Source organism: Giraffa tippelskirchi, chromosome 7 (assembly GCF_054371585.1).
Source record: "Giraffa tippelskirchi isolate mGirTip1 chromosome 7, T2T-mGirTip1v1.2.pri, whole genome shotgun sequence".
Taxonomy (NCBI): Eukaryota; Metazoa; Chordata; class Mammalia; order Artiodactyla; family Giraffidae; genus Giraffa; species Giraffa tippelskirchi.
Genome location: NC_137281.1, coordinates 34,005,104 through 34,019,305, shown reverse-complemented (window position 1 = coordinate 34,019,305; position 14,202 = coordinate 34,005,104). Strand labels below are relative to the sequence as shown.

At 37.5% G+C, this 14,202-nt stretch overlaps 1 protein-coding gene across 2 annotated transcripts in view; it reads left to right on the top strand.

Moving 5' to 3' along the window:
• LOC145514266 (uncharacterized) overlaps positions 1-2,970 on the top strand; it is a 718,708-nt gene extending 715,738 nt beyond the window's left edge. The window contains exon 2 of one of the 2 annotated variants that reach the window (XR_014060008.1): positions 2,095-2,970. The gene's annotated coding sequence lies outside the window, so the exon portion shown is untranslated. The remainder of the gene's footprint in view (positions 1-2,094) is intronic. The other variant, XR_014060003.1, reaches the window with a different exon arrangement.
• The last annotated feature ends 11,232 nt before the right edge of the window (positions 2,971-14,202 follow it).

Here is a 14,202-nt window from a genome sequence, read left to right as displayed (position 1 = left end):
CAAATCTCCATTTACAAATAACCTTAATTGAGGGAGTATAAGATGTGAAAGTCTTGGCAAAAAATATTTTACTAAATGCCCTGCTTGTGGAGGTTATGGTGGTCTTCTTGGGCAGAAATTTAATGGCGGGGAGCTTGTTCCAAGGTTAAAGTCCTTATTGGATGAACTTATTTTCTGTATCCTTGAAGTAGGTCTATTCACTTTGGGGCAAAGGGGAAGAGGGCTCCACACATGCTGAATCTTGATAATTCCCGGCATTTCTAAATATTTATGTTTAGATGCAAAAAATTCCTGAGATATTCATATAAGCCTGGTATTGTTCACTTCTGATGACTAATCTGCTTGAGAGCCAAGATAGGCAAGTCAGCCATAATGTACCAGTTCTCACTAAGCCCCTTTTCTATCATATTTTACTTACTTTTGAGATTGTCGAGTATTTATTACAGCATGAGAGTGTTACAACAGATCTGCATTTCACTCTCCATAATAAGAAATCCCTAAGGGAAGTCTTCATTGTCTTTTATGGTGGGAGAGCGACTCATCTTTCACTTTTTTTTTTTACAAAGTGTCATTATGAAATCCTAAATGTAGTGAAATATTTTTAAAAAGGAAAAGAAATATGGCCCAAGATACTAAGTATGAAAAATATATATGAAAAAACCTCCAAAGGCCTGAATGTTTTGTTCGGGGAATGTCGTATCAATTTACTATCCGAACCTGGTTAACATGTTTTGTTGCTGTCAGGACCCAGCCAGACCAGAGTAAGATCACATCTCTGGAAAAATAACAACCTGCATTTCTTCTGCGTATGTTTACTGAGCTCCTATCGTGGGCCCAGCACTCTGCAATGGTTGGTGAGAATTGTAGAGATATTTTTGAACTAGATTCTGCTCTTATATAACTTATAGCTGAGAAGTACAGATATACCATCATAAGGTAGAAAGTGATGTATGACCAAAGTGAAGCACTGGAGAGAAAAGTGCTGTCTATATTTAGGAGAGGATTAGGGAATAAAGTTAATGAAAGAGACAACACTGTTTTTTTTAAAAGATTCAATAGAGTTGGAAGCTTACAGAATTCACTTATCAAGTGATACAGTTTAAAAATGAACTGGCAGGAAGATACATGTGCATTTAAGCAAGACATGTATTGGATTTTTATGTCACTCCAAGAACAAACATCTTCCCTGGTGGCTCAGACGGTATAGAATCTTCTACAATGCCGGAGACCTGGGTTTGATCCTTAGGTCGGGAAGATCCCTTGGAGGAGGGCAGGGCAACCCACTCCAGTATTCTTGCTTAAAGAATCCCATGGACAGAGAAGCCTGAAAGGCTACAGTCCAGATAGTTGCAAAGAGTCAGACATGACTGAAGTGACTTAGCACACACACATGCTAAATGTTATTATCACTTATGGTAGACAGTGAACTATAATAGGAAGAAAATATTACATTGAAATTTAAGTAGTATCTGTATCCAAGAATAGCCACAAAAATATTAAACATTACTGCCATTTTGTCTTAAAGAATTTCAGTTCGTTAAAGACTCCTATCCTTCGATGTGAAAAGTGCCAGAAGCTAAACCTTGTCATGAATTGCCATTCTTCTTCAGTCATTAGATGTTAATAGTTACCCAAAGGTTTTTATAGCCATGGCATTAATTGGAATTGAGCAGCAGAAATCACCAAGAATAGCATTAACCTCTTGGACCTCTTTTAGTATCTCTGCTCTTAGGGGCATATGAATTCCCTAGAGTAGTCGTTTGAAACTGGTCAAATTCACCAAGAATTGTAAACTATCTGGATTATATCTCTAGGGTAAAGTTTTCTCTAAATAATACAGCAATAAGCTAGACAAATCCGTGTGACATTTTCACCTTCATGTATACATAATGTGCCAAGCCTTTTAAAAACTGTTTGTTAAATACAAATGTGTTGGAAAAAAATTAAAATATCACCCATCACTAGTTTTAAAAAAATACTTATAATAGCTGGAAGTCATACTTAGGATGCTAACATTTGGGGGTATAGTGTGTTTGTAGACAGATGTGAGATCAATATACAAGTGGTTCAAGACAAATAATATTTCTCCTCTAGGCATTTCTACAAAGGAAAAAAAAAAAAAAACCGCACTCTACAGCCTTAATGTCTCCAGTGGCTGAAAGTCTCCAGGCAGTTCACATAAGATGAAAATTTAAAAAGAACATGAGAGAGAACAGCGTTTCACAATTCAATGATGCTTCTTGGGGGACTCAGGCTGCAGAAACAGAATATGAACTTCATCTGAGGCTTGCTATGGTCCGACCATGACTTCTTTTTTGCCTCTGCACATTAACTTGTGGCAAGTTGCACCATAAACGCAATGACTTACAAGAGGCAAAGTGACACATTCTTTTTATAAAAGAAAGAAACTCCATAAAGCTAGAACTGGGAATATAAAACCAAAGCACTCAGCAGATAAATTACAAGTCATTTATCACTACTCTAGGATTCTGTATGAAGAGAGGCTCCAGAGCTCATAAAGTTGGCTAGACAATTCCAGTGATCTATGGGGTCTGACCAACACCTTGCTGAACTCTGAGGATCATAAGTCAGAAGAACAACCAGAGTGGAAGCTCTAGGTCTGACATTAGGGGGGAAAAAAAAAGCCGACGTAAAACAAAATTAAAACAGCAATGGTCATGGTGGTAAAATATTGTTCTTCAGAGGTTTGTGGAATTAAATGAGACTGTCATTGGAGTGGAAGAATTCAAGTTTAAATGCTTTTCACATTTGAAGAGGCACGGAGTTGACAGCATGTCCTTGGGTCCCTTTGAATTCTCTTTGATTGTATTTAGTGACATTCCAGGCTTCCCTAATCTTCCCTCTGTGCCATCATTAGGATTGTCAAAGATAGAGGACTAGGACACCCCAGACCCAGCAAATGCCAAATTAAATATTGACCATAGATAGAAATAAATAATTCCGAATGGACTAGTTTGGAGGAGGACTTTGATTCATTTTTTAAGGCCATAGGTCACCACAAAGAATATTTATCCACTAGGTGTTTCTCAGAATACACAGGTTGTAGTTTCTTTTCCTTGCTCTATAATTTCCATGAATCCAGAAAGAAAGGGCCAGCTGGTTTTATAAATCATCTATTCAAAAAAACTGTGTACTTCATTGCTGGGGGTATAGAAGCTTAGAGATCATAAGTGAATCATATGCTGAAGGCTGGGATAATTTTAAACCAGGAATAGATTCCAGGCGTCCACATGTTACTATCGGAAAGAACGATACAAGTTTATTTGTTAGTTTTAGCCTTCTTATTTCCCCAAAAAGAAGTTGATATGAATTCTAGGATTCCTGGTTACTTCACAGAATATGATCTTTTTTTGTCACTTATCTTTTTTGAATAAATGAAGAGATCCCATAGCTTTGTACATGTTAACTGATGCCATACAGGAAACATATTAGTGCTAAGCACTGGATAGCTAGAGATGTATATGTCAACAGTATTAACCAAAAACTAGACTTTACTCCGATGCCACCTATTAATGGGTTTAACTTCTTCCATTTCTAATGGCTCATTAGCCACTCTGAGGATTCAGTGGGATTTCTTCAAGTTATCAGCTTCCTACTGATTGGGAAAATCACCTCAGGACTTTTTTGGGAGCATCAGTGGATGTCTAAATGAAGGTTGACTTATGTTTATATACAAAGGCTGACACAGTTTTGGAAGAAAGGAGAAATGGGTTTTGGTACTGATCTGCCTCTTACAAACTATGCGATTTGGGGCACGTTACATTTTCTCCTTGAACCTTGGTTTGCTTTGTCAAACAGTGTTCTCCACGTATTTTCACATCGAAAGAACAGTTGATGACTCCTTGAATTTATCATTAACAGTTGACTGAAGGATAAGAATTATAACTAAAGATGTTGAGCAGATGACGTTTATACATTTAATTATTTTCATTATGAATATAATTATACTGGCAGTTCCTTGGAATACAAGAACATTTCACCGAGTAATTGCTTATTTTATCACGGTATCAGTGGGCACCAGAACCAGGGCTTCCTTTTTTTGGCCACACAAATGAGGTTTCTCTGTTATTCCCTTGCACCCTGTATTGAAGGACATGGGAGCGTGTTATTGCTTTAGAAAGAGAAAATTATGTAAACTAGAAAGAGATCCCTAGACAGAAAATAGAGGCAGCTAAATTCTAGTGTGAGTTCTGGTGTTTATGAGAGCGTGAATAAATTACTCAAAATCACTGGATCCCAGTTTCCACAATTTTAAATGAGGTTCTTGTGCCAGATTATTTCATGGCGAGAGGATTTATGGTATTTCTTACCCTGGCTAGCTAGGTAGGCTGTGAGTGGGAATAAAATTTGAGTTTCTTTTCCTTATGTCGTATAGTTTCACACCCTCTAGTATACTGTGTGGAGGGGTATTGTGAGAGTTCACCCCAGTATAGGACACTATCATCTATTTGTGAGGGCTCTAAGGGTGGAATTGCATGCCATGTATTACCTTGCTTGACGATCACTTTAACTGCTAGAGTTTTTCCAGGTCCAGGTGTCTTGAAATAATGATAAGAGGGGTTGCTCCTCTATAATATGTTGGGAGGGGGGAGGATTAGGATGTGGGAGGAGTCTAGGATGAGTACTTGTCTTGAGAACCATCATATATGTCTTTTATTAGGCATCTAGTGTCTTCCAAACACTATGCTGTACATACTATTGTCTCTGAAAATACCTATTAAACAGTAAGGACTTCTCTGATGGTTTAGCATGTGAAGAATATGCCTGCAATGAAGAAGACATGGAAAATGCAGTTTTGATCCCTGGGTTGAAAAGATGCCCTGGAGGAGGGCATGGCAACCCACTCCAGGATTCTTGCCTGGGTAATCCCACGGGCAGAGGAATCTGGCCGGCTACAGTCCAAACAGTTGCAAAGAGTTGGACAAGACTGAATGACTGAGAACATATACACACACATTAAACAGAAGTGAGATATTATTCTAATACTTTGGCCACCTGATGCAAAGAACTGACTCATTGGAAAAGACCCTGATGCTGGGAAATATAGAAGGCAGGAGAAGAAGGGGACGACACAGGATGAGATGGTTGGATGGCATCACCGACTCGATGGACGTGGGTTTGGGCAAGCTCTGGGAGTTGGTGATGGACAGGGAAGCCTGGAGTGCTGCAGTCCATCGGATCGCAGATTTGGACATGACTGAGTGACTGAACTGAGCTGATATCAGTGAGGAAACAGTAGGTAAGAGAAAATAAGTAGCTGATGTTCGAAGAAGCTTTTTAATTTGCCTAAGATCATTTATGAGCAAATCAACAATTTTGGAATTTGAACCTGCTTGTTACTCTTTCAAAGCCTGTCTTTGAATATACAGAAGGCAAAATGCCATAATAGTATTAAAATCAGTAAAGTCTGTTTCAGATAGTATCTTGAGAGACACTTCCCTTTTACCAATGAAGTCATTTGGATTCAAAGAAAGAGAAAGGTTTATTTTTCTGAGGCCAGCAAAGATCAGTCCTAGAAGTAGATAATCAGAACTCCTAGTTACCAAACTAATACTCTTCTCACTAAAGAGGGATTTTTTATTTCACAGCATTATGTTACAGTTTTCCTTTTTTCCATGGTATGGAGGCTGCTTATTCTATGAGTTTGCAGACAATGACATCAAGAGAAAAGAGGGTGAGTGTTTACACTGATTGAGCATCTCTTTTGAATGAGTTGGTTCTGCCTTTGAATCCTCCCCCTAATCATGATGTAGCACAGAATGACAGGGATGCTGAGGTCGGAGGTTACTTGACTTCCCACCACTGACATCAGAGCCAGGATTCTCTATTGGTCTGACTCCAAATCTCTTTAGATAAAACTCTTTGGAAAGTTTAAATTTTTAGTTTTATTTCAAATGTTAAACAGTTTGAATTAGAGGATATATTATGCCACCTCATTATTTGTTACATGTTATAATGCTTCTCAAGTTCTTTCATTCTCGTTTTCCTCCCAGAAGGCAAGAATAGTTCCTTTGAACTGTTACTGCTACAGTTTTGTTGTGAGTCATTTTGGATGTGTAAATTCTGTGCATTTGGATAGTTCATGAGCTGCTGCAATCTGTTTTGATGATTCTGCCCTGCCAAAGCTGTAAAGCCATGAGGAAAGCAGGAAAGGTAATTCATTGACTTTCTGTAATGCCTTATTAAAAGATGATGATTCACAATGGCTGATTCATGTTGAGGTTTGAAAGAAAACAACAAAATTCTGTAAAGCAATGATCCTTCCTTCAACTAAAAAATAAATGAATTAAAAAAGAGATGATCATTCACAGAATTGTGAAATTTAATTGTTGCTTGAAAATTAATGATATGAGCTTCTTGATGTCACCGTAAGGATATATTTATAGTATCTTCATTGTTTTGGTTTTAATGTAAGTCAGTACGTATTTGGAAATGAGTTTAATGAATTCATGAAAAGAAGCTTAGATTATTCTTATTCAGGTTAGACTCAAACAAGGGAGTAAAGGAATTTAGATAGATTGAATAGATGATAAACTGTTAGAAAGAGTTGTATTAGACTATAGTTGATTTACAATGTTGCATTAGCTCTCAGTTCAGTTCAGTTCAGTCGTTCAGTAGTGTCTGGCTCTTTGGGACCCCATGGACTGTAGCATGCCAGGCCTCCCTGTCTATCACCAACTCCTGGAGTTTACCCAAACTCACGTCCATTGTGTCGGTGATGCCATCCAACAATCTCATCCTCTGTCATCGCCTTCTTCTCCTGCCTTCAATCTTTCCCAATATCAGGGTCTTTTCCAAGGAGTCAGTTCTTCGCATCAGTTGGCCAAAGTATTGGAGTTTCAGCTTCAGCATCAGTCCTTCCAATGAATATTCAGGACTGATTTCCTTTAGGATGGACTGGTTGGATCTCCTTGCAGTCCCAGGGACTCTCAAGAGTCTTCTCCAACACCACAGTTCAAAAGCCTCAATTCTTCGGCGCTCAGCTTTCTTTATAGTCCAACTCTTACATCCATACATGACTACTGGAAAAACCATAGCCTTGACTAGACTGACCTTTGTTGGCAAAGTAATGTCTCTGCTTTTTAATATGCTATCTAGGTTGGTCATAACTTTCCTTCCAAGGAGGAAGAATCTTTTAATTTCATGGCTGCAGTCACCATCTGCAGTGATTTTGGAGCCCCCCAAAATAAAGTCAGCCACTGTTTCCCCATCTATCTGTTTGCCATGAAGTGATGGGAGCAGATGCCATGATCTTAGTTTCTTGAATGTTGAGTTTTAAGCCAACTTTTTCAGTCTCCTCTTTCACTTTCATCAACAGGCTTTTTAGTTCTTCACTTTCTGCCATAAGGGTGGTGTCATCTGCATATCTGAGGTTACTGATGTTTCTCCTGGCAATCTTGATTCCAGCTTGTGCTTCATGCAGCCCAACGTTTCTCACGATGTACTCTGCATATAAGTGAAATAAGCAGGGATAGTCAGTATTTAATAAGTTAAATACAATATTGAGTTAGCTTTAAGTGTTCAGAAAAGTGAATCAGTTATACATATTTTCACTCCTTCTTTAGATTGTTTGCTCATATAGGTCATTATAGAGTATTAAGTAGAGTTTCCTGTGCTATCAGCAGGTTCTTATTAGTTACCTATTTTATATATAGTAGTGTGTATATGTCCCAATCTCTCAATTTATCCCTACCTGCCTCCCTATCTCCTGGTAATGCTAAGTTTGTTTTCTATATCCAGAATTCTACTAACTCTTAGCAAGGGTTTAAGTAGTCAGATACAGCCTACCAGGCAGAGAGAGAAAAGTAGCTTCTCTAGTTTAGAGAAGGAAATAGATGGATGTAGTTCAGTATCTTGGAGTGTTCTTCGAAAGACAAAACAGCAAAAACACAGCAGGAAAGAGAAGTTCTGCTGAAGGTTTTTTATATTCAGATCTCGCTTTGAATGTTCAATCTGTTGATTCCCTTAGGACCAGTTTTTTCTTTCTTGAGAGCAAGCTATAGACAGTTGGCTCTGTTGATTGTGCATCATTTTTTTTTCATGTGAATAGACATTCTTAAGAAAAACACCCTCTAGTCTCAGTTGTTCTTTTTTCTCTGGTTATAGAGAAGTTGCACTTCATAAAGACTTTATGTATAAATATTTTAGAATAGAAATTATACAACTGTGTGTTGCTTAATATTTAAAGAACTCAGAATAATATGGTTTGATGAAAAAGCAATGCACAGAGGGATTATTCTAGAACACAGTGGTCAGTGGAGCGTCTTGCAGTGGTAAAGATCCTGCCTGCCAACATAGGATACCCAAGAGATGCAGGTGTGATCCCTGGGTCGAGAAGATCCACTGGAGCAGGAAATGGCAACCTACTCCAGTGTTCTTGCCTGGGAAATCCCATGGACAGAGGAGCCTGGGGGGCTACAGTCTCATGAGGTCACAAAGAGTTGGACTCGACTTAGTGTCTAAACACACACACACACACACACACACACACACACACTGGTCAGCAAAACACACACACACACACACACACACACACACACACACACACTGGTCAGCAAAACACACACACACACACACACACAGGTCAGCAAAACACATTCCCAGGCTAAATTGGATTACCTGGAAGTTGAGAATAGTTTTAACATTTTTGTAGGGTTAAAAAAAAATGTTTGTATTTGGCCTACAAAACGTAAAATATTTATTTTTGACTCTTTATGAGAAAAAACTTCCTAACTCTTGATTTAGAATAATGTTTTAAAAAATATATAAACTTTGCAACTTACCTCATTTCTATTCTTATTAAAATTTTGTTTCCATGAAATGCAAGATGACTTTTTGTTGTAAGTAAATTATTACTAACCATTTTATATATGAAGAAATTGAAATTAAGTTACAAGTCCATGATTACTTTGTCTTTCAAATTTGTGGATAATATGAACCTCTAAATTTCATCTACTACTTGAAAGTATCAAAGCATTTATAATCAACGATTGTGTACAGTGATATTTGGCCTGTGTGTGAATAAGAAAACTTATATTTATATCCATATAATACACTTTACTCAAATAAAATGTAGATAAACCTTTGACTTGACAGAATCTTTGTATTAACACCTACACAGTTGACATGAGCCAATTGCAAACTAAGCATATGCTATTATTGTTAAAAAGAAATTCTAGAATAAAGACACGTATAGTCCCTTGGAAATCTCTATTGGGAGCAACTTTGTCCTTCCGCAGCTCCAAACTGTGAAAATAGCTGAAAATTCAAGGGGCATTGAATAACACACACCTGTGTGGTGAATGGGTTGGAATTCATTCATTCAACGGAAAGTTAATGTGAAACAAACATTTAATGTAAAAACTAGAATATACTCAGGGAAATATGAAATTTAGCAAAAGAAAGACTAAATTCACCATATTCTCTGGACCAGTGATTGCAATTATTCAAAAATGTGTGATGAATTCTGAAAACCGATGAATACTGAAAACCTAAAGTGTGGGTGATACACATCAAGCAAGTAACAGACACTCTGTCTTCATTATAATCAATAATATGGATAATGATTTAGGAGGCCTCGTTAGGAAATATGTAAATGGCACAAATATGGGAGAGGAATAGCTCATTCAATAGTGGTGGGTTTTATTAATGTGTACCAATATATGTTCATCTCTTGTGCATTTTGCCTGGAAATATTGTAATATATGTTTCAGTCAGCTAGAAACTGTGAAGTTTCAAAATACCAGTTACAACAACAGCTGTTTTAGATATTTTGCTTCATGGGATTTTTGTCTCATGTGACACTTCTAAATGTCCAGGTTAATGAAACACAGTCCCAGTTTACTTAGCACCAGTCATTAAATTTATAATTCAATAAATTAAAAAATGATAATTTATATAAAGCATGTATACAGATACTCACACTTTGACAGTAAGCTTTTTTTGAGTCAAACAAGGTCATTAAGAACCAAAAACAGTGTGTGTATGTGCTCAGTCATGTCTGACTCTTTGCGACTCCATGGGCTGTAGCCCGCCAGGCTCCTCTCTCCATGAGATTGTCCAGGCAAGAAAACTGGAGAGGGTTGCCATGCCCTCCTCCAGGAGATCTTCCCAACCCAGGGATTAAACCCGCGTCTTGCATCTCCTGCATTGGGGAGCAGATTCTTTACCACTAGCACCACATGGGAAGCCCAAACACAGTAGTACATATGCTATATATGTGATCAACTTAAGGGGTTGGGTAGTATTTAGCATGTGGGGGCAGATCAGAAAGGTTGTAAATCTGAATGTTAATCATTTGATCCTTGTATTTTAACTCCTGGATGAAAGCAACCTAAAATACTACTTTTTGGCTATTTCCAGAATGCTCTGGACTTTTTCATGTAGCTCTTAACATTCTAAGGGTTTAAAAAAGAAGAGAACAGTCATGTGGTTAAAAAAAAAAAATTATTGTCATCAACTACAGTAAAACTTGCTTAGGTCATATACTACTAACAATCTCTTTATTCTGATGCTCTTTAATCCTTTTTGTAAGGGTCACTGTGAGTCCAAGAACTTCTTGAACAGGAGATGTCTCTGACCTAGACTTATTAGATGAGCTGTATTGTAGATGTGCCAATTGTCCATTGTGTTTCCCGGGACAGTGAAAAAGAAAAAAAAAAAAAGTGAAAGGTAATTCTCAGAATAAAAATATGTAGACTCAAATATTCAGCTTACTAATTTGGAAACTTTCTTGTTTTATAATTTAGCCAACTCAGAAATATATAATAGGAGCTACGAAGTAAACCAAAGATGCCAAAGAAATCTTAAAGTTAAGAATATTGCTGTATACTGAAAAATAATCAAAACAACAGAGAGCATCATCGGAAAAAGTTGCTTCTTTGAAAAGACTCATAAAATTACCATTCATTGGCCAGACTGTTGAAGGAACTTAAAGAATATTTTTTAATATTAGGCAAAACAGAGAGCTTCACTACAGCTGTATGTAAACATTTTGCAATCAATCAGTGTACATATAACCTATAACATCTGATTAAAAAATTTTAAACATAAGTACTATACATAATTTGATGGCAAGCTGATATGAATAGCATAAGAAAGGGAAATTTTTTACAGATGCTTGACTTTGAGACCAAATTTTATTGCTTTGGCAGCTATTTTTAGTATGACTTTTTAATTTTTTAAAAATTTTATTGTGGCAAGAACACTTAGTGTGAGATCTGCCCTCAATTTATCTTTTTTCCTAATGAGTAAGAGTACATTTTTTGGTAGATAGATTACGTTCCCCTGGGATTTCTATGAAAGAAATGCTTCCTAGCAAGCTTGCTTTCTTCCTCTTATTGTAACACCACAAATAGATTATTTATGACTTTCATCTACAAGTTATTTTGCTGTGACTATTCAATTCATTTTATTTATGAGCTGAATAGAATGGCCCATACTTTTTCAGCACTCACTGGTATAAATAATCAATAAAAATATAAAGAAATAGTATTAATTTACTTAGCAATGCATATAATATAGACATATCAATTTTGTATTTATATTATCTCATTTTTTTTGCCACACTGCTCAATGTATGGGACCTTAGTTCCTTGCCCAGGATCTGAACTGATATCCCCTGCAGTAGAAGCATGGAGTCCTAACCACTAGACCTCCAGGGAAGTCCCTATATTTTCTCATTGAATCCACACAACAGCCTCTTGGTAAACATGAGTCACCACTTTGCAGATGCTCAAACTGAGGCTAAGGGAAGTTTGATAAACTTGGCCAACTCTGAGCTAGTAAGTACTTAAATTTAATGATAAACCGCATCAGGTATTCCAGAGCCTGCATTTTTGATGCTTTTATTTTTCATATGGTATATCCGAGTAAGACTCAGATCTTTTTTGTTATTCATTCAAGCAAAGATAAATGAATTTGGGGTGACGGTAGCACAAAATTGAGCCACCAACAAAAGGAGAGAGAGAATACATTATTTTTTCTATCAAGAAATGAGAAGGAAGGTCTCCGTGCCTCGGGAAAGTCCTTTTGCTTCGCATGGGGTACTCATAATGAAATCTCAGCACAGTTAGTGTCAGCCTGCTTCTTACCATCCAGGAGAGCTCTGCAAAGCCTTACTTTAGGGAATCCGTCTGTGGCATTCAAATCTAGTGGGTTCAGTGTGCCAACTACCATCACCCTATTTTTCAGTCAACTTAAGCATGAAATGTTAGGGAAAGTAAGTCAGAGGAGCCCTACAAGTAGCTCAGAGGAAGCTATTTCAGAAAATGAAATTATCAGTTGCTCAGAGTTGTGTCTGCCTCTTTGTGACCCCATGGACTGGAGCACACCAGCTCCCCGTCCATGGATTTGCCAGGCAAGAATACTGGAGTGGGTAGGCATTCCCTTCTCCAGGAGATCTTCCTGACGCAAGGGTTGAAACCGGGTCTCTGACATTGCAAGCAGATTCTTTACTGTCTGAGCCACCAGGGAACATTCACTTTTCTAAATTTGGCACCTAAGTGAGATCCTGCTTTCCTGGGTGGTTACTCTGCTCTCCACGTCTGGCACATGTTCTGACTAGAAGAAGGAAATACAGTGAACAATGACTTAAAATAGCCGATATTCCTGGAGGCAAGACTCTTGTCCTTTCTCATCTTGTCATGTATACCTACAAAAGGGTCACAGTATTCCTTTACTAAAATAGCTAAGCCAACAGCAACATGGATATTTTTGATTCATCAGATCATAATCAATAGCTAGGAATAGTTGCAGTGCAAATTTACAAATTTGGACTCAGATTAGGGAAGGTTCAGTTCAGTTCAGTTCAGTTGCTCAGTCGTGTCTGACTCTTTGCAACCCCATGAATCGCAGCATGCCAGGCCTCCCCGTCCATCACCAACTCCTGGAGTCCACCCAAACCCATGTCCATCGAGTCGGTGATGCCATCCAGCCATCTCATCCTCTGTCGTCCCCTTCTCCTCCTGCCCCCAATCCTTCCTAGCATTAAGGTCTTTTCCAATGAGTCAGCTCTTCGCATGAGGTGGCCAAAGTATTCGAGTTTCAACTTCAACATCAGTCCTTCCAATGAACACCCAGGACTAATCTCCTTTAGGATGGACTGGTTGGATCTCCTTGCAGTCCAAGGGACTCTCAAGAGTCTTCTCCAACACCACAGTTCAAAAGCATCAATTCTTCGGTGCTCAGCTTTCTTTATAGTCCAACTTTCACATCCATACATGACTAATGAAAAAACCATAGTCTTGACTACACGGACCATTGTTGGCAAAGTAATGTCTCTGCTTTTTAATATGCTGTCTAGGTTGGTCATAACTTTCCTTCCAAGGAGTAAGTGTCTTTTAATTTCATGGCTGCAATCACTATCAGCAGTGATTTTGGAGCCCCCCAAAATAAAGTCTGACACTGTTTCCCCACCTATTTCCCATGAAGTGATGGGACCAGATGCCATGATCTTAGTTTTCTGAATGTTGAGCTTTAAGCCAACTTTTTCACTCTCCTCTTTCACTTTCATCAAGAGGCTCTTTAGTTCTTCTTCGGGAAGGTTAAGTCATCTCAAATACTGACATTATGTTTCCCTTCTAGCTAAAATCTCAACATTTTTATTACTTCCAGTCATTAACAAGAGGCATTAATTAGCTTTTTTATCAGCATACATACATTTCTGTTTCAAAGTGAAATTTTAAGGAAAGAAAGCTATGATGCAATAGTCTTTGGAAATTACCACTATAATTTCTATGCTTGACTCAAGGTGTTCATGGAAACAATTACAATGAATTCATCTTCCCAATATAATAAAAACAGATGATGTTCACTTAGCACTTATTATGGGTTAGGCACTGTGCCAAGCATTTATCATGTATTAACTCATTCAGTGCTCTCATTACCTTATGTATAAGATAGTTTAATTACTTTTACTTTACAGAAGAACTAATAGAAGCTCAGAGAAATCAATGTGCCTAACTAAGTTCATATATCTAGTGAATTGATAAAAAATAATTCTAATTCAAATAGTTGATTTTACATCCCATGTTCTTAACAGCTATTCTATACTGCCTATAAAAATGTATAATGGTAAAATATTAAAGCAAAAACTAAAAAAATGCACCTTCCATCAATCTTGTTATTGATTTCAATTATTCATTTTCTTTCTCATAATTTTCCCTGATATATTTTCCTTTA